This window comes from Gorilla gorilla, chromosome 6, assembly GCF_029281585.2.
Source record: "Gorilla gorilla gorilla isolate KB3781 chromosome 6, NHGRI_mGorGor1-v2.1_pri, whole genome shotgun sequence".
Classification (NCBI taxonomy): Eukaryota; Metazoa; Chordata; class Mammalia; order Primates; family Hominidae; genus Gorilla; species Gorilla gorilla.
The window spans coordinates 135,470,519-135,497,462 of record NC_073230.2 but is presented as its reverse complement, the minus strand read 5'-3'; positions in this window follow the sequence as shown (position 1 = coordinate 135,497,462).

The following is a 26,944-nucleotide window of genomic DNA, read 5'->3' as shown; positions in this document are numbered from 1 at the left end:
AAATGAGAGGAGAAAGAAATATGTTTTGTTGCTCCATGAATCAAGTATAAGTTATGATTTATTTGCCAGAAAGAAAAGTCCACTCTCTTTTAGGTTAAGAGATGACAAGATAGATATTTTATACAGCAGGGTTTTGTTCTTGTTTTTATTTCTAGATCTCAGACCCCTGACCCCAGAAACGCAAGGGCTTTGATTTTGTGAGGATACAAAAAAAATTATTCATCCTTTGGGCCTTGACTACTTTATCTGTAAAATGGAAGTAATAGACTTTCTATTTCCTTCAGAAGACCTCAATTTTGATAACTAATATGAACCTCATAAAAAATGTTTTGAGCTCCCTGGAGGTCAGGTACTTGCTAGGATAAAGTGGGTTATTATAACAGCACTTCTTGAGCTATTGGTACTTACAGCAAAGAAAAACAAAATATATCATATCCTGTTGAAACTGCCCTTGGATAGAAAGAGTGCAATTATCCAAGGTTGAAATTGATTGCAGAGTGTCTGTGAACATCTGGACTTTTATAAAGTGTGTCTTTGGAGCCCTAAGATCTGTGGGCTATTTGCAGAAGCGGACTGCTCTTATAGAAGAGGTGAGAATAATACACTCTTCCTGTTTTTGAACATTTTAGTATCTTGGTAGGATCAGAAAAACGATAAAATTCCTTTTCCCCTGCAGTCTCAGCCATAGCAATGCTGCCATTTTTAAGTGAGGGGATGAAGGTAGATTTTTCTCTCTTTTGGAAGAATCATTAGTGTAACCTTTAAAGAGAGGCAGCAGATGTGGAAACAGCACAGGTTGTTTCAGGCAACTGAATTTCAAATCTGACTTTGACAGTACGTGTGGTATTAAATCAACCTTCTCAGGTCCTTCATTTATGAAACCAGACCCATTGAACCAGACCCTCTAGAAGTGACTTTTAGGCTCATGTCTTTGGAGAAAGTTTCATAGGGGACTCTGATGAGCAGCCCATTCATTGGAGTAGGTGAAGTTCGTAACATAATTTTTCTGTTTAAGAAATGGTATTTTGCAGCCTCATACCGTTTCTCCACAACTCTTCAGATCTCCAGTTCAACCCTTACTTTTCCATGCCAAAAAAAAAAAAAAAAAAAAAAGGGAGAAATTTGGCTGTATAGACTTATCATGGGCATAGCAACCACAATCTCAGTCAGGTTCTGCGTCTCCCATGGGCATGGAAAAAATGGTGATGGCATGAGAGAGAGTTCTGTTTTCTTATCCTGTATAGGTTAAGTTAAAACAGAAACCATTGGTTAGCTAGCTTCTATTTCAGCCAATATTCCTAACCTTGGAATATAACCCAAAAAATGAAAAGTCATTTGATCACCAAGAGTAGGGTTAATAAAAAATAACAACCTAAAAATAGGGAGAAGAGAAAGTAGAAGTAATATGTGGGTCTTGTTCTTGGGTACCTTGAAAAGATTATTTTAAAGGTGGCATTTGTTCAAGGGATGCAAAGATGCAGAATCTTGCCCTCAGGCACAACGGCTCCTCTAAGAATTCCCTGGGAATACACACATGTGTGCGCACACATACACATGCACTCACATACAACTGAGACAAGGAAACAAAATAACTAACCATTACCCTTACCAGCTGGAGTTGAAACCTAAATTCCAAAGCAAGACCTAGAATATTTGTTCTCAAAGTGAGGTTCCCAGATCAGTATCTAAGTATTACCTGAAAACTTATTAGAAGTGCAAATTCTCAGGCCTCATCTCAGAACTACTCAGTCTGCCATTCTGAAATGGGGCTTAGCAGTCTGTATTTTTTAAGGAGCTCTGCTGGTGATTTGGATGCGTTACTCATATTTAAGGGCCAAATACTTAAAAGAACAACATAAACTATGGTCACGAGGTCTTCCTACTTTCTCCAAAGTCTATCCCAGGTCTTTGGTTTTAAATTCAGAACTGAGGGTTGGGCGTGGTGGCTCACGCCTGTAATCCCAGCACTTTGGGAGGCAGAGGCGGGTGGATCACGAGGTCAAGAGATCGAGACCATCCTGGCCAACATGGCGAAACCCCATCTCTACTTAAAACACAAAAATTAGCTGGGCATGGTGGTGCGTGCCTGTAGTTCCAGCTACTCAGGAGGCCGAGGCAGGAGAATCACTTGAACCCAGGAGGCAGAGCTTGCAGTGAGCAGAGATCAAGCCACTACACTCCAGCCTGGAGCCTGGGTGAAAGAGTGAGACTCCATCTCAAAAAAAAAAAAAGTTCAGAACTGAGGAAGGTAGATGTAAAGTTAGAGGAAAAGGACTGAGAGGTAGAATAAAAGAAACCATTTACTTCAATGCCCGGAGGGAGTTGCTGATTTGGGATGCCTGCTTTTGATCTCTTCAAACCAGGGTAATAGCTGTCGGACTGACAAAAAAAAAAAAGCACTGGGGATGGAAAAGTCACTGATTACCCGCAAGGCAGACTCACCATTGTGCGTAAGGCAATAGTATTTTTGGACAAACTTCGCTGAACATCTTTACATTTATTTTACTCTCTAATGTTGTTTTCATTAAGGATGACATATGAATGAAGCACCACAGTCCTTAAGTGTGTAGGGCTTCTAAATATCTTAATCTTGTCCTAGAATGGAGGTGAGAGGAAATAAAAGAGAGTGTGCACTGAAGAGTGTTAGACAGCTAGCTAGCAAGCCTTCTCATTTGCAATTAGCAGATATTGATCGACTGCCCCCTTACTATTCAGGTTCTATAGACATTAATGAAGATATTAACTGTAACCATTATCCTTTTGCTCCACATTTACCAGTTGCTGCTTTAAGTCAGTATTCTCAACCTGATGTAACAACTGATCTCACTGGGTAGAGAGGGTCTTACCCTTGGGGAGGAGTGAGGGCTACGAAGTAAGGTCACAGTCTTCCCCTAGATGTTGACAGCTCTTATGTACTCAGGATGTCAATTTTCACAGTGCACACTTCTTATTGTCACTCCTGCACAAGAGAGAAAGAAAGTAAGGTCAACTTTAAATCTGCTAAACTGTTTGAAGTTGTATAGCCTGTGACATTGGCCAAACCAATGCTACTTCTAAGGCAAAGCCATAGGTGACTACTTAATTTTAAGATATTAAAATTAAATAAAATTTAAAATTCAGTTCATCAGTTGTACTAGCCACGTTTAAAGTGCTCAGTAGCCACATGTGGCTGGTGACTGCCATACTGGACAATGCAGATATAGAACATCACACAGCGGGAGGTGTGAGAGGGAGTTAAAGGTGTGATGATCATTTAATATTAATAAGTCACATATCACAGAAGTGACAATGTGATATATAGATTCCACTTAGCATCTCTGAACACAGGGCACATGCTTCTGTGTTGAAGGTCAATCAGAAGGAGACTATCCTGCACCCTAGGCCATTAGGAGTTTCAGGAACACAGCTTTATAATCACAGAATCTCTCTGTGAACAGAGTTCTGTCCTATCATCACCGAAGAAAGCCACTGACTCTGTTTCCCCACCAACCTTACTCCCTATGCTACTCTCTGCATCCTTCCTTTATTTTACAGTCAAGACCCTTATCATGGGCAAAGTCAAATAAGCAAGCATAACTAACTGCCTGCAATTCCTATTTACCCCAGTCTTATTGTATTTACAGTACTGTCTTTTTGTTTTCCCAGTGATGCACCAGGAACCATTCACCTGATAGGCATGGAAGGTCAGCATATCTTTCAAGTTTTTCTAAACCCTTTTCTCAGATTTCCTTCCGGTCAGAGCAATTAGAACATAGTGAGCAATGAGGACTGAGGTGCCAGCAGTCCCTTTCCCCCACACCCTACGTTTACAAGATAAATATGTATCATATAAAACAATTGCATTTTTTCAGCAACCTTCTTTTTGCCTCATATTGCAAGATAATTGTGAAAAGAGGGTGAGCAAAAAGAGGGAAATTTCTAGATTCCCATTAGCAGTTTTTTTTTCTTGAAGTCAACGGACTAGCGATGGTTGTTTTCTCCAGCTGACTGATGAGCACGGAAGGAGAGTTAACTGAGTAATGGAGCTAATTGCATATGTAGAATAATAAGCAAAAATCATTTAACAAATACCACAGATACTCCTGGCAGCTGTGTGTGTCTATGTGTGTGGGTTTTCTTTGCTGATGTGGTTTGAAGGCCATTTCTGAGCTCTACCAGTCCAGTCCGATTTATGTGATTCTCACCTGGAATAGAATGATTGTAAAGCATTATGCAGCACCACATTTCTGCATTTACTTATCAGCAACTCTGTTTCTGAAAAGATTGAGGGGAAGTTTTCCCTGTAAAGATTAACACTTTTGAGAAAAATTAAATCTATAATCATATAAAGGGTGGCTATAAAATCATAAAATTGAATTCTCAATTCACACACCCAATCAATCTCATTAACTTATATCTTGTAAATAGACAAGTGTTTCCCACGTCAGATTTGTTACTTGTCATTTATATAGAATACAATATAATTTAACAGCATGGCCCAGGAATATATCAGATAAAAAGTAAAATGCCTTGATCATTTATAAAACAAAAATTGACTACAGTTTATAAATGTAATGGACAAAATACAGCAATGACAGAAGTTAGAGTCAAATTCTGTACATAAAAATTGAGTACAAGCAGGCACATGCATAGTAAGACTCCTCCAAATTATACTAATTGGGAGACAGGATAATCAAATCTGGGAGAAAATCCAAATTACAGAATATGTTCGATTAAGAATGCAGTCTTGCTATACTCAAAGAAATGACGACAACAACAAAAGTAATTGCTGACAAGATATTTCCAGGTACAGCCTGACCTCTTTTAATCAGCATATTTTACTGCAAAATGAGTAGAAGAATGTTTCATTGGTTAGGAGTCAGATGGCGAAACCAGATGAACTTTCAGGATCTTTCTAGACCATGACCCATGATTCCATGATCTTTAAGTAACAACATCTAGTTACGTAAAACGAATTAATGTGATAAAGCAGTTAAACACACTTCTTTCAAATAGGGTAAAGATATTTTCTATAATATTCTTTATGCTTTGCTTTTCAAGACAGAGCATAAAGCCAAACTACATAAAAGGCAGGTCAAATTATAATATATTTCAGATTAATGGAAAATGAATTAATAAAATTCTTATCTGATAAATATCTTCAATATGCATACTTGAGAGCAATGATGTGGTTGAGTCCCAGTTCTGTCTCAAGTGATTGTTTTACAATCCCTTTAACCTCTAGCAGGGAGTTTAAAGCGCATCATTTCTGAGTGTTCTTTCTTGTCTAATTCTGCTTGTGTATATGCAGTTTTAATTCCCTTGCAATCTATACACAACACATGACGTTAATCCAAAGGAATTTAGGGGTTACAGTTCATTTCTTATTAAATTGACTTATTTCTTTAAACCCAAAAGAGAGCAAACTCATCTGAAAAATCATTGTGTTTTGCTTTCTATCATTGGTGGAAATCTTTCTGATAGTAATTACTTTTATATCTAATCTGAAAGGTGCTTTCATATTGGTCTTTTAATGTTAGACCTTAAGAAAATAACACGCAGAGAGATTCTATGATACTCTTAATTCCAATTGTCCCGCTGATGGCCTAGAAATACTCTGTGGCAAGAACAAGACAAGAAGCCAACGACTTTTTAGCACTCTTGCTGGTGAGGTGGAATACCCGTAAACATGTATGCCCTGGGAAAACCTTAATACAGGTGATATGGTGGAACTTGTCCTACCTGTCATAATGTTGGGTTTCTTCAACATTAGTGGTAGGTTTTCTTCATCTGCTCTGGCTGCTATAACAACAACAGAAAAATCTCATAACCTGGGGGCTAAAACAACAGACATTTATTTCTCACAGATCTTGAGGCTAGAAAGTCTATTTAAATGCTGTCTGATTTGGTTTCTAGTGAGAGCTTTCTACCTGGCTTGCAATTGGCTATCTTCTCTTTGTGTCCTCACAGTGCTAGGGAACAGAGGAAAAGCTCTCTGGTTTCTTTTTATAAGGGAACTAATCCCAACATGAGGGCCCCGCTCTCATAACCACATGAAAACCTAATTACCTCCCAAAGGCCACATCTTCAATAACATCATGGAGGATATTGAAAGTATAATGAAGATATAGTATAAAAGTATAATAATGATTATCCTTTCAATATCTTATATGATGGCATTGAAGCTGGAACCCTTGGGAGGTATAGGGGCTTAAGGCTTCAACATATAAATTTTGGGGGAACACAACTCACTTCAAAGTAGAATAGAATTCTTGGGGAGCCCGATAGCAGGGAGTATTCACAAACAGAGACCAGAGAGCAGAAAAGCGGCATCTTGATTAATTACTCGATTCGGCTGACTTCTCCAGAGCTTATACACCTTAAGATTGTTTTAAACTTTGCTCCATGTTATAAAGCCAGCAAGAATTAGAAAGAAATCCTGAGAATGATACTCTCCCAATAATAAATGAATTAAGATTGTAAAAGTTATATACCCAATGTATTTCCTGAAAGTTGTGTGTTTTCATTTTGAGGAAAATGAAACACTAAGTAGAGAAAATATTTTCATTTTAGGTACAAACTGAAAATATAACCTGACATTGGAGAAAGGCCTTATTTAAAAAAAAAGAAAGAAAAAAAAGAAAGGATAGCCTCTGCCTACTAAGTATTCTGCATTCATGTATCACTCAGTTGCCAGATTTGCGAGAAGACTGGGTTCAGTTCATAAAGGCTGACTTCCCCATTTTTGATTGTTGGTCTAACTACCAACTGGTCAGTCTAGTGAAATCAGTCAAAAGATTCACTAAATTTATATATTTACATCCAGAGTACAATCCTCAAAATGCAAAACAGTATTTTCAGTGATTTAATGATCTTTTTTTCTGACATAGATCATTCCAAAACACTTCAGTGCATCTTGTTACCATGATTGCAAGAACACGGGGGATCTTGGTTTGATAACAGTATCAACTGACCAATAGTACAACTTGTCTATTTGGAAAGTTTGGAAATAGTTTGACCACAATATGAGTGGTTCTCCCCATGATAGATAGTTTGTTTCACTAATATCTCTCTTCTTCAATATGCTTGTCAATTTTATAGTAACTGTGACCTGCGACCTTGCCAAGGTTTATGTTTACTGGATCAGTAAAAGTAAAAGTAAAAAGAAACACAGGGAAGAAGAAAATAACAACAATATGACTTTGGAGATGAGCAAATACTGTATTGATATTCAGCTACAGCTTCTAAAAATGCTCACAGGATGTTTGGAAATTGCATTTCTAGATGTTATGGGCTTTGGGTCTTTCAACCATGTAATGAATATATTTTTTTCCTCCATTTATTTATTATTGGTAGAAATTGAGTGATGGACTTTTCCACTGATGCCCCTGTCCATGTTTATTTTCTCATTACTCCAGTCAGCATTGTTATCTGACAATACAAAACAAGTTATGTTTGGGTTGATATACAGAAGCAATCCTTCTTTCAAAGAATTTTCATCTGTCACCATCATCTCTACTAAGATGCAGAACAGGGAATGACAGAATGATTGGTTTTATCTATATTTTTGGTTTATTTTTCTTTGAATGGCAGTCCCAGAGAGCACAATTTTCAAGGTAAAATAACAAAACTATGATTATTTCAAATGGCAGGGTCTGATGGAGGATTATAAATTCTTGGCTAAAAGTGCCAAATACTTTAGACCAGTAGCTGGAGATTGTATTCTGGAGATTGCTTGGAATCGGAATCTCTGCTTCTCAGAATCTCTTTCTTCATTTAAGAAAATGAACTGTTTCCTAAAAATGGCAGAAGGCCAAAAGAAAAAAAAAGGAAAAAGGAAAAAAGAAAAAAACATAGCACCAAATAACAAGGTGAAAGCAAATTCAAGTAAAATTGACTGTATGTTTTTCTTCACATTGGTTGCACTTGCCAATAGTACTTTTCAAAAGTATGCTTTGTCGTTTTCTGAAGAGAAAAAGGTTTTATAAAGCCCATTTTAACTTCAGTTTTTCAAATGATACAAATTCAAGCACAATTACATACATCTAATAAGCTTAAAATGTATTTATTTTCAACCCCTAACTGCAGGCTTATCGCAAATTAAATACTTGATAACAAAGAAGAGCTATATGGTAGATGCAAACAAAGTTGAGGTTCACCTACTTAAATATGATGAACTCCCCAAACAAGATACTTGTTTCTCAGGCTTGGGGGTTGAACTGAGCAGTGACAATAGGGGAATATTTAGGAAAAGATGGAAACGATGTCTCAAATACTTTGATCAACATTCTTCTTTGGCTGTCATTTACAGCAGAACAATAACAATATTTTCAAACCTAAATGAGAATATTTCTGTGCTGAACCATTTCATGTTAAAATGTAACAGTGGGTTGTCTGACCGTTTTCCTTCTAAATGGGTTTTTAGACTAAGAAAAGCCTAGAATGCTGAGGGCAGCTCTGTTTCCATAACCCACAAAATCTGACCTAATAAAGTCAACCACATGTCACCTCATTCCTTGTTGGTCTATGATAGCAGAAAATACCCAGGGAGATTGGTGTGGCTGATTTAATACTAAATTATCTGATTTCAGTGAAAATATTCTGGCAATCTTAATGAGCATCAAATTGGAGACTCCACTGATCCCCCATCCTTTTTGCTTAATGCCAAAACGAAACATCTTAGGACTACAAGCAATGTTAATACTTACCAATATTTACTCTCAAAGCGGAGAGCTTTCCAGTTTCCTAATCACCTCTGAGCTATGGATACAGCCAATCCAGATGGTCCAGGTTAAAACAAGTCTTGCATCAAGAGTATCTGAATTAATGAATTGGATTATTGTGATTTCAGTAGATTCTGCTTTGCTTTGCTAGTAAAAGGCAAAACCTTGTATTTCTTTTGGGAACAGTAGTATGATTCATCAAGCCATCAGTGGAGAGATGGATGTTCAAATTAATTATGAGTGAATGATGTTTAGTAGGTGGTCTTTAACATATCGCTAAGATAGAAAAAAATTAAATAGATGAGCATTTTACAAATCAATTCTAAATTTGATTGACGTCATAGATATGTCTGCTTTTTGCGGTCTGAGATAAGAGGACCAAGAAACTTTTCCCATGAATTGCTATTTTTTTTTTTTTTTTTTTTTTTTTGAGATGGAGTCTTGCTGTCTCCCAGGCTAGAGTGCAGTGGCACGATCTCCGCTCACTGCAAGCTCCTCCTCCCGGGTTTACGCCATTCTCCTGCCTTAGCCTCCCGTGTAACTGGGACTACAGGTGCCCGCCACCACGCCCGGCTAATTTTTTGTGTTTTTAGTAGAGACGGGGTTTCACTGTGTTAGCCAGGATGGTCTCGATCTCCTGACCTCGTGATCCACCCGCCTCGGCCTCCCAAAGTGCTGGGATTACAGGCGTGAGCCACTGCGCCCAGCCATGAATTGCTATTTTTAACTAAGCATGCTTGATTACTTATTTCTTATTATATTTGGAGGGTAAGCAATGGAGAGGCAAGGAAAGAAGAATAAAATCCGTGAGTAAAATAGATATGGCAAGAGAATAAGTCAAAGCGAGGAGCATCTTTGAATGATTTTATTCTACCTGAAGTAATTGAAACATTATGGAAAGATCTCCTCTGTATTTTTTACCCTATCTCAAAATATGTGTGCAGCTCAAAAACAAAGATAGAGGGGTCTTTTGACAATCGTTTTGATCACTTCAATGGGTCATTGAAACGTTTCATAAAAAGTAACAATTTTTAAAGTTGTTCTGAACGTTATATTACACATTAAAGGTACAGTAATTTTAATTAAATAATTAAAAACTTGATATTTCTATTATTTATATATGTTAAAACCAAGATGATACTATGGAAACCAAAAATCACATGGTTGCCAAATTTTGCCAGTACAATTAAGTAGCTCTAGAAACAACTTGTTTCTGTCAAAAATAAAACAATAGGTAGTTTTCTCTAAAAATAGGCCACTTGAACAGTTACTGAGGGCTTTTAAAATTAATTTCTTTTTTTAGTTTTTAATTTTTGTGGGTACGTAGTAGGTGTATATATTTATGGGGTACATGAGACACTTTGATACAGGCATGCAATGTATAATAATTACATCATGGTAAACGGGCTGAAGCATTTATCCTTTGTCTTAAAAACAATCCAGTCATACTTTTTTAGTTATTTTAAAGTGTATCAAAATAATTCTTCTGTAAATGACATTTATTCTTAAATTATTTAAGAAAAGCTGTAAGTTTATTTACTATCATCCAGCATAAGATAAATGACAGCATGGAATGTGGCTTGTGACATATTGTCCTAATGTCCTTAAAAACATGTTAAAAGAAGAAACAAGTTATTGAAGAGCCAAGGGCTAAGGAATACAATTTGGTGTTACTATCTGTGTCTGTTAAAATCTGCAGAAACAACCACCCTTCCAAAGGCCTTCTTTCTAAAAACAATATATTATTTCAGTTATTTATTTTTTATTGACAAAAATTGCACATATTTATGGTGTAAAACATGTTATTTTGATATATGTAAACATTGTGGAATGGTTAAATCACACTATTCAAAATATGGATTACCTCATATACTTTTTTGTGGTTAGGACATTTAAAACCTCTTCTTTTAGCAATTTTCAAGTATACAAAATATAAAAGCTTTCTTTTGTAAGAGGGGTATTTTCCTAATGAATCAGGTCAGTAATGGAATTGAGACTAACTTCTCTGGGCCATCTCTGAAGAGACAAAATTGTGATTATAATTACTGATAATATGTGAGTTGAAGTTTAAATGTTTCAGCTGCAGTAAAACATGAGTTATTTTAAAATAAATCAGTCAAGCAAAAATGTTGGATATAAAGCTTACCTCCAAACATTAAAAAAAAAGCTTCCCAAAGGCAAAGATTTTCTTCTGTTTTATTTACTAATGAATTCTAAGCTACTAGAACCATAAGTATACGGTAGGCACTTTAGCAATTAAATATTTGTTGAGTGAGGAAATGAATGAATAAGTAACAAGCAATATTGGAGCATGTGATATGAATAAAATATTCAACAATCCTTCAAACAATTTATATGGATTATCTTCTTTGCTGTACTACTGTATATGGTATTTATATTATCTTCATTTACATGTGAGTAAACTGAGGCACAGAACGATTAAGAAATTCACCTGAGTTCATTATCTTTTAAATAGTGTTGCCAAGTACTCAGTTGCCTGGCTTCAAAACCCACTCTCTTAATCACTTCCCATTCCACAAATGCAGGACTTACACTGTTTCCCTGCTAACCCTTACCTTTTTAGTATCGGGAAATGTAAGTCAAAGTTAACGGTTAAACATACGTCAAAGCTCAATGATAAATGTGTTTAAATGCATCTGCCATTAATGATATGGTTTTTTTTTGCATACATCTGTAGCAATCAGAATTGATAAGATCTAATATCCAATGCTGGCAGGCATGTTAATTTTTTGACATATTTTTACAAACCAGCATTGAAGCTTATATAATTATTATTGGTTGATCTAGTTTCTCAGTTTTCTGTAATGTGAAAATAATTTGGGACCTAAACTATTCATATTTACAATACCACAAAAAGAGCTACAATCATCATTCCAGAGCACCCTTGAAGATTCTAAGTGTCGATTTAGCTTTTTATTTGTGACTTCTGTAAAAGCCTAGGTTACATTACAAAATTTAACAGTTTTAGAAGGAGAGAACATAATAAAGTAACAGGAATGCCAATATTTCACACAGTGGGTCTCAGGAAACCTGATTCATGTTTTGACGACATTCATTCCCTGTTCTAGCCAAGCTCCCATTCCAGCTGCACCTTGATGCCAAGTCAACTGGATGCCGACCAGACTAATCCTCCTCTGGAACTAGAAAGGGTTCAGCATATGATTAAACAGGGCAAATTTTCTAATGATGTTTAGCTGTTTCTCATCTGAGTAAAAAATGTCAAAGATGCCTTGGGCACCATTTAAACATTAAGCCATACACAGCCACTACCAATACAGGTGAGACAGGGTGAGTTTCTGTTCTCTCAACTGCCCTAGTAGCTTTGGTTTGCAGTTTCTTGGTGTGAATGTGTACTTGGCTCGAGATTCACTCCAGCCTTACTTTTCATTTCCATCACTCGCTTCTCCCTCATAACTTTCAATGTGCAGGGAAAGGGATTGTGCTCTTCCATTTCAGTAGTTTTATTATGTTTTACTCGAATCAAGATAACGTTCAAGTTCCAAAAATATTCAGATTAGGGTAGAGTTGTTAGCTTAAAAGAAATCCCCTGAAATTAACCAGAGTTATTTATTTTGAGAAATAAATCGTGAACCATGAGTGAAGCAGAGGCACCTGAAAGAAATCAAGGGTGGTTTACCAGTCCAAGTTTAGAATAACTACAGTCAGCGTTTAGGAAGGAAGGAAGAGAAAGGTTTGGCATTAAATATTAAAGTTTGCATAGTGAGGCAGGCAGAAAGGACTTGGAGACCTTGAGCACCCAGAGATGTTAACCATTCCACTTCTCTGCCAGAACTTGATGAGAAGGAAAATCAGCCACACTGCTGAATCATGCTTTCGTTTTCATTTTTTACTTTTGTGTTTTTGTTGTATTTGAAATGATAGCTGCTCTGGTAAAGACTTCTAATTGTTGTTGAATATTCATTATCCTCCTCTTATATGGTAACAGGCACTTCAGTTTTTAGCTGGATATATTCCTACCTGTAACAAAGACCCTATTTCATTTTTCCCATGCAAATGGTGTGGCCGTGAACCTTCTCTTCTCTCTTTTACCTTCCTGCTGTTTAAAACACAGATGTGCACAAACAGCCAGCTGACTGCTGGCAAATAAGCAAAACCAATTCAGTGGAAGAAAGAGATTCTTTTTAACAAAACAGTGCTGAAACAATTGGCATCAACTTCCAAAAAAAGTGAACTTTGACCTAAAGCCCGTGCTTTACACAAAATTAACTCAAAATAGATATAAAATGTAAAACTATAAAGCTTTTTAAACAACATATGGGAGAAAATCTTCATGACCTAGGGTTAGCAAAAAATTCTTAGACATGGCATCAAGTCATGATCCACAAGAGAAAAAAATATTAAATTTCATCAAAATTAAATACTTTTGCTCTGGGAAAGACTATACTAAAAAATGAAAACACAAGCCACGGATTAGAGAAAACATTTGCAAATCGTGTATCAGGCACAATACTCATATCCACAATGTTTAAAGAACTCTCTACACCCAACAGCAAGAAAACATGTAATACAATTAAAAAATGAGCTAAGTGTTTCACAGATATATTATCAAAGACAATATTCGAGGGACAAATAAACATAGTAAAAGATGTTCAATTAGCCCTTAAGAAATGCAAATGAAAGCAACTATGAGACACCATACATATCTATTAATATGGTTAAACAATTTTAAATATATGTCAACTACTGACAAGGTTGTGAAGAAACTGGATCTCTCTTACACTGCTTGTGGAAACATAAATGATACAGCCAATCAATAAATTAGTCTGGAAGTTCATTGCAAAATTAAACATATACTTACCAAAGGAGCCAGCACTTGCACTTTTGGTTATTTATCCTAGAGAAATGAAACGCGTGTGTGTATGTGTGTGTTTGTGTGTGTGTGTGTAGATGATAGGTACATAAGACCTGTCTATACTATTTTTGCTACTTTCTGTGAGTCTGAGTCTATAATTATTTCAAAACAAAAACGTTTAAACAAAACATTGTTGGTTAATGAAGTTATGAAAAGGGGCTAGAGTTAAATGAACAATTAAATAAATTTCGTGAGTAAACAAATATTTATAATATTATGTCTTCAGTTGTATGCAGAAAATATGGTTAATAAAATAGAAATTTATTTCAAAGGCAAAACAAAAACAAAGCTAAAAATAAACAAAATAGCACAATCCAGATACAATGGTTAGAGCTGCTTGCCTGGACTAGAAGGTGAAAGTTATCTTTAAATAATAGCAGATTGACAAGAGAGAAATCATTGTGGGGCTACCCTTCAAGCCCTGGAGAGCTTATGTTTACAAATGATTTTATTTATATACATCTTATTTATGCCACTTTTATATTTTTATGTCTCACAAACAAACCTAATATATCTACTCATATTATAACAAGTATATAACTATATTTGTTAATATATAAGAACAACCTAATCAAATATTATTGCATTTGATATAATAGTATACAAATATGTATATATAATATAATATTAACACATAATCAAATATAATTAGCATTTATTGTCCAGGCTACGTTGACTCAAATAACCAAAAGTAGAATCCAAATTTACCACTTTGCTTATTTGTTTACTGGGATTCCACCTGATGTGCTTTGCAGCTACTCATGATGTCAGCAGCCTTTATCTCATATGAACATGTGAAAATAACACTGTTGAAACTTTTATGGCTTTGAAGAGCACACTGAATGTAATCACTATGTTTTCTTCCCATTTTCTTTAACATGAGAGTGCAATATGAGATGACACTATCTAATTTCAAGAGCTCATGAATTCTGACCTGTAACATGAAAACCCAACTCCTCTTGAGGCTGAGTAAGTATCTGGCTATAGTCTAAGACAATGTTTTTGATAGCTAAGTGACTTATATTTGATATTGTACCCAGATCCCAGGGCATCCTCTTTCATACATTTAAGTTTACATATTTAATATTTTATAATTTGGTGATTGGCACCCAACTTTTATTTTATTGGAGTAAAATTTAGACAACTGAAGTCATTCAAAAGAATATAATAACAATAGGATGTTATATGGGATGAATTTCTTGGTGCTCACCTTTCAGTACAAACTGGCTGACCTCTCTGGGTGCTGCTGGTCCCTGGAAAGTTGCCCAGTAGCATCCTCCCTCATTGGTATTCTCAGGATTGTCTCCATTCATGGTCAATGTCCCTGTTCTTCTATGCTGATCATTTTACACTGAGTATCCTTCAAATTAGAATTATATATGACCCTGTATTAGTCCATTTTCATGCTGCCAATGAAGACATACCTGAGACTGGGAAATTTACAAAAGAAAGAGGTTTACTTGGACTTACAGTTCCATGTTGCTGGAGAGGCCTCACAATCATGACAGAAGGCAAAGAGGAGCAAGTAACATCTTACATGGATGGTGGCAGGCAAAAAGAGAGAGCTTGTGCAGAGAAACTCCGGTTTTTAACACCATCAGATCTCATGAGACCTAGTCACTATCACAAGAACAGCATGGGAAAGACTTGCCCCCATGATTCAGTCATCACCCACCGGGTCCCTCCCACTACCTGTGGGAATTATGGGAGCTTCAAGATGAGATTTGGGTGGGGACACAGAGCCAAACAATATCAGACTCCCAAATTAAGGTTTATACATTATTTTCTTAAATAACATTTAAGTGTGTGTCACATAGCTCAGAGTACAGGACATTATACTTCACTCCTATTTTTAGCTTAATTCTCAATATATTTTTTGACCTAATAGAGAATTTTCACTGGAAATCCTAAAAATCACAGAAGATGTAAGCCATTCCAATTCATAAGCAACTTCAGCAGTCTCAGGATACAAAATCAATGTACAAAAATCACAAGCATTCTTATACAACAATAACAGACAAACAGAGAGCCAGACCATGAGCGAACTCCCATTCACAATTGCTTCAAAGAGAATAAAATACCTAGGAATCCACCTTACAAGGGACGTGAAGGACCTCTTCAAGGAGAACTACAAACCACTGCTCAATGAAATAAAAGAGGATACAAACAAATGGAAGAACATTCCATGCTCATGGGTAGGAAGAATCAATATTGTGAAAATGGCCATACTACCCAAGGTAATTTATAGATTCAATGCCATCCCCATCAAGCTACCAATGACTTTCTTCACAGAATTGGAAAAAACTACTTTAAAGTTCATATGGAACCAAAAAAGAGCCCGCATCGCCAAGTCAATCCGAAGCCAAAAGAACAAAGCTGGAGGCATCACACTACCTGACTTCAAACTATACTACAAGGCTACCGTAACCAAAACAGCATGGTACTGGTACCAAAACAGAGATATAGATCAATGGAACAGAACAGAGCCCTCAGAAATAACACTGCATATCTACAACTATCTGATCTTTGACAAACCTGAGAAAAACAAGCAATGGGGAAAGGATTCCCTATTTAATAAATGGTGCTGGGAAAACTGGCTAGCCATATGTAGAAAGCTGAAACTGCATCACTTCCTTACACTTTATACACAAATTAATTCAAGATGGATTAAAGACTTAAACGTTAGACCTAAAACCATAAAAACCCTAGAAGAAAACCTAGGCATTACCATTCAGGACATAGGCATGGGCAAGGACTTCATGTCTAAAACACCAAAAGCAATGGCAACAAAAGCCAAAATTGACAGATGGGAGCTAATTCAACTAAAGAGCTTCTGCACAGCAAAAGAAACTACCATCAGAGTGAACAGGCAACCCACAAAATGGGAGAAAATTTTCGCAACCTACTCATCTGACAAAGGGCTAATACCCAGAATCTACAATGAACTCAAACAAATTTACAAGAAAGAAACAAACAACCCCATCAAAAAGTGGGCAAAGGATATGAACAGACACTTCTCAAAAGAAGACATTTATGCAGCCAAAAAACACATGAAAAAATGCTCACCATCACTGGCCATCAGAGAAATGCAAATCAAAACCACAGTGAGATATCATCTCACACCAGTTAGAATGGCAATCATTAAAAAGTCAGGAAACAACAGGTGCTGGAGAGGATGTGGAGAAATAGGAACACTTTTACACTGTTGGTGGGACTGTCAACTAGTTCAACCATTGTGGAAGTCAGTGTGGCGATCCCTCAGGGATCTAGAACTAGAAATACCATTTGACCCAGCCATCCCATTACTGGGTATATACCCAAAGGACTATAAATCATGCTGCTATAAAGACACATGCACACGTATGTTTATTGCAGCACTATTCACAATAGCAAAGACTTGGAACCACCCCAAATGTCCAACAATGATAGACTGGATTAAGAAAATGTGGCACATATACACCATGGAATACTATGCAGCCATAAAAAATGATGAGTTCTTGTCCTTTGTAGGGCCATGGATGAAATTGGAAATCATCATTCTCAGTAGACTATCACAAGAACAAAAAATCAAACACCACATATTCTCACTCATAGGTGGGAATTGAACAATGAGAACATATGGACACAGGAGGGGGAACATCACACTCTGGGGACTGTTGTGGGGTTGGGGGAAGGGGAAGGGATAGCATTGGGAGATATACCTAATGCTAGATGACGAGTTAGTGGGTGCAGCTCACCAGCATGGCACATGTATACATATGTAACTAGCCTGCACATTGTGCACATGTACCCTAAAACTTAAAGTGTAATAATAATTAAAAAAAAAGATGATATCTTCACAGACATCAGTGATAATCCGACAGGACAGTTTGATCATCTCAATTAAATATTGGTTTCTTTACGTGCTGTAAGAGAATACAGCTTCCTTGCAGTCATGTCTCTCTCTATTTTAACCTATTTTATTTATGACCACATAGCAGAAGATCGTAGTAATTTCTAGAAAGATCAAAGAGAAATAATTTAATTTGTTCCATTTACTAGCTAGCATCTTTTATGATACCATGTCAGTATTCTCTAATTAATGCAGAAAAATTTTAATACTTAGGCCAGTAGGTATTAAGTGTTATAACTAGACAGTGAGAATTACTTGGGAAATTATGACCCCCTTCCAGCAGATACGTTCTTGTTCTTTTCATGTTTATTTTCTGAGTACAGAAAATAAGCCCAACAGTGCCATCGCTCACACTCATTGAACTTTTTCTGAGTGAATAAATAAATGTGTGCATGAAGAAAATGAATACTGGAGGCTGATGCTTGCTCTCTGTCACCAAACTAGCTATAATCCCAGCATGTATGGTACAAAATAATAAACTATTATAGTGGCACTGGGTTTAGGCAGGATTGGATAAATATTTTCTAGAGAAAATTGGGTTCCAGGAGATGAAAAGACTAGCCATAGAGAGAAAAATTATAAATCTACAGATTGCTAGAAGAGAAAAGCTTGAGTTGGGCTGTGTTTAAACATAAACTAAAGGAGAGAATCAAAACAAATATATAGATATTTGGAAAGTATATATTTGTATTGAGTAAATAATTAAACATAGAAAACTCTTCATTGTGAAAATAAATTGTTCTTTGTACCATTTTCTTGTTGTTGTTAATATCTTAGTCTCTCCATTTTCCCAGTCTGATTTGTAAGAAATTTCTAATCATCATGATACGGAAAGCAAGTGCTCTATACATACTGTCCCGTGATCTTCGCCCCTGACCTGTTCAGGGTTCTCACAATTCATGAATATTTTATTCAGGAGTATTGAGAGCTTGGCCATCGTACTCTCTACTAATTGTGAAAAGAACTTCCAAGCAAACATTATTTTCAAATTTAAGATTAGGACCCAATTAAATCCTGCCTTTTGCCACTGAATAATCCACACTTCATTCATCTTCACGTAAATGGTAAATTTTAATATTGTGTGATTATGATGCTATTTCCAGGGAATAAGACAACATATTTGGCTCTTTTCCAAAAGTATCTAAGGTTTTACAAGAATTGCATTTGTCTGTCTTATACAAAAAGTTTAGATGATTTCTCTTTTTCTTTTTGAGGGGAAAGAAGATTAAATACATATTCAATGTCTTATGTATATAGAGCTGTTTTGATTCTTTCTTAAAAATAATTAAGATGTTTAGCACAATTCCTATATGGTGCTTTAAAGGTGAGAGCCAGTTAGATAGTCAGTGATCTGACTAATCGCTCCATATATTCCAGCAATATTCAACTAAAACCAGTTTATCCTGTGTTTTCCAAGTTTCAGACATGTAAGTCTAAGAAAGAACACTGTCAAAACGCCCATAAACTCAGACATAGTAATAAACTTCACATGCCAATTGGTTTAGAAATTCTCTGCTGATTTTATTCACATAACCATTAATTTTAGTAATAACTAAATAATAACTAGCTAGTAAATCATACCAACGTGTTAACAGTACTTTAGCGGGAGAGGATTCAGGTAGTTTTGTTGGTGTAGAGGAAAAACAGCAGCTTTCGAGTTGCCAGTTGTTGTTTCATATTCTCTAGAATACAACATTTTTAGCTTAATTTTGAGAGGAAGTTGTACCTTATCTTTGAGGAAGAGGAGAATGGCATTCATAGATTTTTTTAAATTTTTCTAATGTAAAGGCCAATATCCCCAGTCTGAAAGGGAATAATTAGAGGCATGAGAAGAAAAATACTGGCGAATAATAATGAAAAGTTTATTTTCTTTCAGATGAATTTGAATTTTGAGATGGTTTACTTTTAGAGAAATAAAGACAACAAAGTTTCATAAAGCAACAGAAGAAAGCTTTTGTTTCTTCTCTAGGAACCTCATGAGGGTGAGAGTCTTGACTTCTGTCAGGGGAGTCTGAGGTGGTCGGTCACTCCTATGTGGTGGGTGAACTGGCCTCTTGAAATGACAGTAGCCTGGGGGTTGGGAGCACCTTCATTCAGTAGAAGAATCTGGAGGTATGACTGGGAGTATACATTTTTTTTTCTCAGTTTAGTTAACTTTTTTTTTAACCTTTCTATTGTCCCCAAGATTTTGATGAATTTTTGTTAAAATTGATAGCCAGGTCTGAGAATTTCTTCGGACAACTGAGAGAAGAGTTTGTGTTCTCCTTTAGGGTGAAAGAGTGTAGGAGACCAGGAGTATTTAAACTAACCTGACCGTAGAACAGAGGACAACCAGAGAAGAAGGAAGAAGGGACTAAGTGACCCTTAGGCTGCATAAAACACAAATGCATTTGGTGGAGTTTTTCCAGAATCGGAAGTGGCAAAGGCTTGGCTTCCTCTGACCAAACATGCTAGGCAATTTAGGTATTATAAGAATAATCTTTTAAGCCTGGAGAAGTTGCAGATGAGTTATAGAGAAATATCTGGTTAAACAGACAAATAACAAATTGAGCTGAACAGTTTCTGGTAAAGGCCATTAAATAAGGAAAGAGTGAGTGTGTAGTTAGTTGATGCTTAATAAACATCATTATTTATTCAGCTACATTTTTTGAAAAATAATCATGTTGAGTTTTGGTATACTGATTTACATAAAAAATATGTTTAATCACAAATGGTATTATTTTTGAGACACAGGTACATGGAGCACAATCAGTATGCATTCTAAGATTAATTGATTCAAAGATTCAGTTTGAAGATGATGAGACTAAAGAATACCCCACAGGGCTTAAGGCTTTAAGACACTAAGGCTGTGCTGATAAAAACAAAGCTAAGTGATTAATCAATCTAATAAATTAGATTAATGCAGGCAGTCAACCTGGATAACATGAGGGAAATATTCTTGTTTTCTTCCACAGCAAGTATTTTTGTCTGTAATTGTTCTTAATCATTCAAACAATTGAATTGGCTTTTTTACTCTGCTTGCATGAGTGACTTTTCTTGACATAGTTTGTTTTCTGTGAGTTAAATATTTCATTTTTGAAGGTTTTCTATCATATGCCCTGCCTTTGTTGGTGATCATCCAAAAGTTGTCCTTGTGATGTGATTTTCCCCATAAAACATGTATCATTTCAATTATCTGATTTTTCCCCTTTCTTCATTTTATTAGTATAAATTCAGTGATAGCCACTCATATTGTGACCTTGATTTTCCTGTTTAAATCTTACTTTATCTCCTCCATAAAATTTTCATTTACTTTGTGTGTACATTTATCTTAATTAGCCTTTAGTTATTTCAGTTAAGTATATCTCTATCAATGTTTGCTATGACCAGGACAAGTGGTGGATAACAGTGCTATGTTAAGTAAGTATGAGTCAAATAACTACAGTCCCAGGAAAGCTATGTCTTTTTCTCCTCCTTGAAAGCCCAAGGACCAAGAGAAGGACAAGTGAGGTTATTAGAATGAGAGTTATGTCTTTGTATTAGAGCCAAGGTTTACAGCTGTCCTGCGAGTTCGTTTGAGTAGTCATCAAGAAAGTCATTTAAGTCATTTATTGCTGTGATGATAATGTCAAGCACTTATAGCTCATTAAATGCAAATCAGATATTTACAGAAAAAACTCTTTGAATTTTGGTGAAATATATCACTTATTTTGAGTAGATTAGAAGGTAGACCTGACAATTCAATCTTGTAGGAATTTAAGAAACAAAAAAGCTGCTGCTCTGTTTGAGACAATGTATTAGACTGGGGAAAAATAACACAATATCTAGTAGTATTTGATTTTCCTATTTCTCTGCTTTTCCATGGGAATGGAAAGTAATATTAAGAAAATGTAGAAATCCAATCTGCATTTTTTGTTTTTGTTTTTGTTTTTTTATTATGGTCAAAAAGCTCGTGTGAGATATATTTCCCCAAAATGGAAAGAATATGTAACTTATAGAGGAAAAAACATTTCTGATGGTAAGGCATAAATATGTTCAGACATCAACATTTATAACATTTCTCTTAATCTATATAATTTTTGCTGAGATCCTATTTTATTTTTCTCTGCAACCTATATGATTTGTTGACCCATCTCTACTTTATAAGATCCTTGAAGAAACGTTGTTTGCTTTATTACTATAAATCATAATTTTATTACTTTATAAATCTTTTCTTTCTGACAAAATGAAACTATAGTTCAATATATCCAGCTAACTCCTATTGTTTGTTAACAGGAAAGTACAAGTAATAGAAGAAAACAAAAGAAAATTAATATATAGGTTTAGCAGAAACAATTTTTTTGAATGGCAGACTAAGGCTACAGAATTAAACTCATCATCAGATTTTAAAGTTGCAGGACATATTAAAAAGGATATTGCACAATCTCTTTATTTTGCCAGTATAGAAACTGATGCTCAGAGATCTTAAAAATACTTGCCTCAAGCTGTTAGATTGAGAGTATTATTAGCTGCAGGGTCTTTCCCTGACCTGAGGCTTAGCTAGAGAAGGATGAAGAAGAGGGAGATATAATTTATTGTATCTTAAACCTACACCTAAACCTCTGGTGCTAGGTTGAGGGAGATGGCATCATCTCCAGGTTCTACATGGAGAGTAGAATCAAGGGTCTTCCTTTTCCCTCAGTTATTTAATTGTTACATCTCTGTGTTTAAGCCAAAGCCCAGTGTGTGTGATAAATAAACGTAAACTCTCATATCTGACTTTTAATCACAGTGTACTCTGCTTGAGGGCTAGGAAAATGACAGGCTGTTTTATCATTTTCCCCCTGCCTTTCACATACACCTTAGCTTCCTCTTCTCTTTGATCAACTGGCCTTGTGACTTTTGGTCCCAGCCAACCATTTCATTACTGGAAAATTCTGTGTTAATACAATAAAAGGGATAGGAAGAAAACAAGGCCATTAAGAAAAAAAGGGCCGTTGTCTCATACTGCAAAATCCTATTTTGAATGCCCACAGCAAAATATTACTTTACTTCTAACACTAAATATTCTTAGGGAAACCTAATGAAGCCCCAGAAAGATGGATGTGTTAGGTGAAGGTTAAAGAAAACTGTGGTAAAGAAAGCATATTAATAATTTTCAAAATAGAATTCTGATCACATTTTTTTCTACAAAAACAAATAACCCAGAAAGAAATCACTAGGGAGATGCCTAGATCGAATGCAAAATTCTACCTCGTAAGTCGCATACCCTCGTGCAGACAGCTGAAACTTACTAAATGGATCAGTCACCCAGCGGGGACTTGAATGATTCTTCCCAGTTCTGTCATTCTGTAATCCTAGTCTTTTTTAGGACACTTATGGTGGAGATCAATTGCAAGAGAAAGTTCACTTAAAATCTAAAAACAAACAAACCAAAAAAAAAAAATTCAAAAGCTAGCAACGACTGAAAGAGGTCATAGTCTTATATTTAGCCCGTCTTTGCCTTTTAGCACCTGTAAGTAATTAAAGCCATTTTAAGGTTTTTAAGGCATGCTTCAAGTATTTTCTTATGCTGTGTGCTTTTCACTGTAGAGAGCAAAATTTATTTACCTGATCTGTGGACTGACACAATCCAAATGAACTTTTGGAAGAGTAAGGAAAAGCCTGATACGTGAGGATGGCTCAACCTGTAGGGGTTTATCCTCTGTTAGTGTTTAGATCTCCTTAACCCCTCAGGATGCCATTTCCTATAATTGTTTTTCGAATAGCTCTAGTGATTTTAACAACCTTGCCTGTTAGTTTTGTTTTTCTTTTTTTTTTTTTAAGTGTTTCTGATCTTTCATGAAGAGATGCTTTCTGACATTTGCTTTGATTTTTTTCATTTAATTTTCATTTATGCCCTTGTTCCATTATTTCTAGGAGATGAGAAATGGAAACTTTGGATATAATCAAGGCTTTAAAGAGTGTATGCACTTCAGTTGAAACCTCTTACATTTTGTCTTGTGTCTATTTTTTAGTGTGAGAATATAAAGGAAAGTTAATGTTTAATCAAGGTCTTAATTTTTGCTGTTTTTAAAATTAACTTTTAATAGCCCAGAAATAGTGGCTATAATTCTAATGCCACCTGGGTAAGAAAACTCATATCCATGTATAAGTTTTCAATATGAAGTGATACTGGAAACTGATAACAAAAATATTGCTTTGACTCTGAATCTTCCCATGATAGAAATTAAAATAAATTAGACATTTTCACTTTTTAAAATTAGGTAATTACATAACATCAGTCATTGGTTTAATGATGTTTGGTGACCTCATGTTGTGTCTATTCACCAGGATTTCAGCTGTAATTTAGTTAGCTTTGAATCAGGAACATTTCGTGCTATAATTCCATTTATGTACCTAAATTTAACACAAGCAATGATTTAGTCATTTTAACCTAAGTAAACAAAAGATAATATAATACAGATGATCTGGAAACCTCAGAGAAATAGAACTACACATTCATGAAAGCATCTTAATATGTATTTTATGAAGACTTCAAAGTATAGGACCAGGTCTTCTTAAATCTTGCTAAGTTTTTTCCTCAACTGGTATTAAAAGAGCATGCCTTTATAGATTTAAAATTATAAGAGGTGTAAAAACTTTGAACCTGGATTTTTTAAATTCATTCAACAAATATTTATTGAGTACCTACTATGGATTAGTTTCTGTTTTGGTCATTAGAGATATAGCAAGAAAACAAAAGCAGGAATACATCTGGAAATGAGAGCTCAGTTCTAGATTCCTACATGAAGACCATGCAATGGAAATCAGAGCTCAGTTCTGGATTCCTACATGAAGACCATGCCATGTCACCCAGGACAGAAAGGTCAAGGAAACAAAAGAGGAAGTTCCCAGATTTATTTCTAGATTTGGCCATAGAGTAACTTTTTCTAATCTATTGGGTTTCTTTTTTAAGATTTTTTTAAAAATGTAAATAAACAGAGATACAGAAAAATATACAAAACAAACATACAACTTAATGAATTCTCATTATACCATTTGCATAAAGGAATAGATTTATGCCCAGAACCCTCAAAGTCTCTCTATTGCTTCATACCATCAGAATAACATCCCTCACCACAAAAGTAACCACTTTCTTTCCTTTTAGTCGCTTTTTTTGCGTTTCCTTAGAGTTTTATTACCTTACTATTCTAGTAACTAGAACAGAGCCCTGCAAATAGCACACACTAAGTTTAACAAGTTAAGTCATTGATGTTGCATTCTCAAGTGGGCATTGTTAGACACTGTTTAGTCTTGCTCCTGTCTAGTTTTATAATTGTTTTACGTTTTGATGAATTTTGGGTGTGTCTCTTAAGTCACTATTACTCTGTAGTTTCTCCCTCCATCCCTTACTTTTCACTGCAATTTATTCATTGAAAAATTAGGTCCATTTAGCCTGTATTTTAATATTCTTCTATCCCCTGTATTGCCCACAACTTGGCAGCTGGAGTAGAGGTTTGATTAGACTCAGGCTTCGTCCCTCTGGCAACACTACAAGCTGTGTCATGTTCTTTTATTAGAAGGTACATGCTGTTTGGTTGTCTTTCGTATGATATAAGCAGCTGTGGATGCTTTGACCAAATCCATTAATTTGATAGGAGTTGTAAAATGGTCATATTCTACTGTCACTTATTTTTCATTTATTCATTGAAATAAATCTATAAATAGAGGCCCTTCCCCAACTATTACTTGGTATTCAATAATATTGGTAAGGGAGGATAAATGTTTTATTATTTCCTTGTATTTCCTACTTCTTACAATAGTAAATTTGTCACCCATTACCTTCTGAAAGTAGCTAATCGGTTCTTTTTTCTTTCTTGCAGCATTATGAACTCATAGATTTAAACACGTTTGATGAGTTTCAACCCATTTTTTCATTTTTCAATCCATTTTTTCAATCCATTACTATTATTATCCTTATTGGAATTAAAACTGTCCCATATTTGGCCAGTGGAAGACTCACTCCTGTGTCTAGCTGTTGGTGCTAGCTGGCAGCTGGGGTGATAAGAGTGACTGAGTCATGTGTCTTTCATCATCCATTAGGCTAATCCAGACTTCATCACAGTGGTTGCAGGGTTCCAAAAAGCAGTAAGCGATGGCAAACCTCATTGTGCAGGTATTTGTTAAGTTTCTGCCTGAATCACATTTGCTTATATCAATGTTAGCCAAAGGAAGTTGGATAGCCAAGCACAGGCTCAGTGTGGGAGAAAAATACTTCACATTGGGATATGGAGACGAGACTTACTGGGCCATTTTAGTGATCTACCATATGATCTAATTTTCTATCACTAATGCCTTACTCTTTTTGCCTAGATTCCTAAAGCATTTTTTAAAAATTTCAGCTTTTATTTTAGATACGGGGGTACATATGTAGGATTGTTTCAGAAGTATATGGAACCCAGGTAGTAAGCATAGTACCCAATAGATAGTTTTTCAACTCACAACCTCCTTCTTTACTCCCCCATCTAATAGTCCACAATATCTATTATTGCCATGTCTAAAGCATTTTTTGTCTTTTCCCTAAAATCTAGTCATTTTACTAGATTATGTATCTGGGCCAACATTGTCTGGTATGTACAGAATATGTATTTTGAAATCTTCTCTTAATCTTTTTTTAAATTTCATGAAAGTTTTCTTGAATTATAATTTTTAGTATTTTCTTCTCTCTTGTTTTGATATTTCTTCTGGTACTCGTATTATCCATAGGTTAAGTCTTTTTTTAAGTCTACCTTCAGTACATGTTGCTTTTTCTTGAATCATTTTAATATTTTTATTTCATTATAATTTTTAAGATTTTGTTGCTTTTCACAGTTTTATTTCTCTGGAGTGATCTGTTGGGCTCATTTGCTCTTACATTCTTTGTAATTTCTTCTTAATTTCTATTTTTTTTCTTTATTTGTAATTCTTTGAATTTATGTTACTTTACTTTTGTTTTCTAATTTTGAGTTATATTGCTTTCATATTTGTATCTTTTTAATGTCTTTTAGCTCATTTTGAAAATTAGAATATTTTTCACGTTTGTATTGCATGTCCCTTATTTTCTTTGTTCTTATAATAACCTTGTATAAATTTGACTTTAAATTGCTCATTTTTGTTGCTCATTTGTTTTGTGAAAAAGTAGTTTTCCTGAACTTTTACAGAAAGATGTCATTCAGAATAACTTTCTAAGATTTCCTGCCTCTCAGATTTTTATCTTCTCTATTTTTATCTGAACCTTCTCTTCTTTCGTCTCTATTATCCCTACTTTGCTTCACTTTAACAGTATTTTCAGAGTCCTACTCCAGTGTGCAGGCCCGAGTAGGAAGGGAGCCCAGGCTGGTCAGTTTTGAGAGTTCATAGCATCTGGACTATTTCAGGTTTCATCTTCTATACGGAGCCCTTTGCACACCAGCTATTAAGCTTGTCTAAACCCCTCCTTGTTTAACCTGCTGTTCTTTTTGGTCTGATATGCTTTCC